General features: G+C 45.1%; 1 non-coding gene across 1 annotated transcript; it reads right to left on the reverse strand.

Annotated features, from left to right (window-relative positions):
- Positions 1-772: 772 nt before the first annotated feature.
- Trnat-ugu (transfer RNA threonine (anticodon UGU)) lies at positions 773-846 on the reverse strand. The gene has a single exon. It is a non-coding gene; the product is annotated as a tRNA-Thr (tRNA).
- Positions 847-1,676: the final 830 nt, after the last annotated feature.

Consider the following 1,676-nt stretch of genomic DNA (forward strand, 5'->3'; position numbering starts at 1 on the left):
CTAGCCCTCAGTGGTTCACAACCCCACAACAGGCTACAGCAGTCTACTCACCCCACCGCCGCCCCACACTGAACGCAGGGTTATTGTGGGGGTTCGGCCCCCAGTGGATCAAAAGATAATGATGATGCTGATTATGATGATGATAGCGACGATGACAATTATGAAGATATCAAATGATGACGATGATGACCTTAATGATATCATAAGATGATGCCGATGACAATATCAATTGATATGACATGATGACCTGTCAATGATGATATAAAATGATAATGATGATAGTATCAAATTATTTTGATGATAACAATATCAAATGACGAGTCAAGTGTGGACAGTTTTGTCCAGCTGAATGATCAAATGATGACGATAATGAAGACGAACATGAAAACGACGATGGTAATGATATCAAATGGTGAAAATGATGATGAATCCAATTACGATGATGTTGTTGGTGATGATGATCACAATAACAATACCAAAAGATGATTAGAACGTTAAATGATGACGATGTGATGATGATGTCAAATGACGGCGACGACAAATGATGACATTATCAAATGATGACCATGAGTATGACGATATCAAACGGTGATAATGACGATGACTGTATCAAATGATAATAGCCGGTATATATGACGGTAGTATCTGTTCCCGAAAGAACAGTTACCGTGGATGACCATGCAGCTTTGCTAGAAATGAAATGATAATTAAATGGACACTCTAGCTGCAAACAGGCGTTGATGTACCTCATTGGGGACATGTTGAAAATGTGTGCCCCGACCGGGACTCGAACCCGGGATCTCCTGCTTACATGGCAGACGCTCTATCCATCTGAGCCACCGCGGTCACAGAGGATAGTGCGTCTGCAGGGACTTATCCCTTGCACGCTCCCCGTGAGATCCACATTCCCAACATGTCCACACCACTACATTCGTAGTTCGAGTCCCGGTCGGGGCACACATTTTCAACATGTCCCCAATGAAGTACATCAACGCCTGTTTGCAGCTAGGGTGTCCATTTAATTAGCATTTCATTGACAATAGCCGGTCCCTGTGGCCGAGCGGTTCTAGGCGCTTTAGCCTGGAACCGCGCGATCGCTATGGTCGCAGGTTCGAATCCAGCCTCGCGCATGGATGTATGTGATGTCCTTAGGTTAGTTACGTTTAAGTAGTTCTAAGTCTAGGGGACTGATGACCTCAGATGTTAAGTCAGATAGTGCTCAGAGCTATTTTTGAACCATTTTTGACAATAATGGCGATGATTGTATCAAATAATGATGAGACGATCATGATGATGAGTGTTACTATGATGGTGTGCACGATAGTGTGGTGAGGATGGTTGACGTTCAGTACGACGCTATCTATTCAGCAATAGTTGCGGCATTTCCTACATGTATATAAGTAACTTAGTGACGTGTGTATTTGATTGCCTGCCTACTTTAGATTCACTTTTGTGGTCGGCGTTAAGAAGGCACTGGGGTGTTGCCACCTCTGCCTAGCTGCTACGCAACTGGACTCTCCATACACATCGAAAGCCACTACTGTGGGGAGGGGGGGGGGGAGGGGGGAGGCACCTACTCGTCTTTCTAGGAAACAGGTTCCCGCGCTGCCACGTTCGCCCAGTTGCACGGATTCACGAGCAAGCAAGTAGGCAATTTAGATGCCGGAATGTTGCCA

This window comes from Schistocerca cancellata, chromosome 11 (assembly GCF_023864275.1).
Source record: "Schistocerca cancellata isolate TAMUIC-IGC-003103 chromosome 11, iqSchCanc2.1, whole genome shotgun sequence".
Lineage (NCBI taxonomy): Eukaryota > Metazoa > Arthropoda > Insecta > Orthoptera > Acrididae > Schistocerca > Schistocerca cancellata.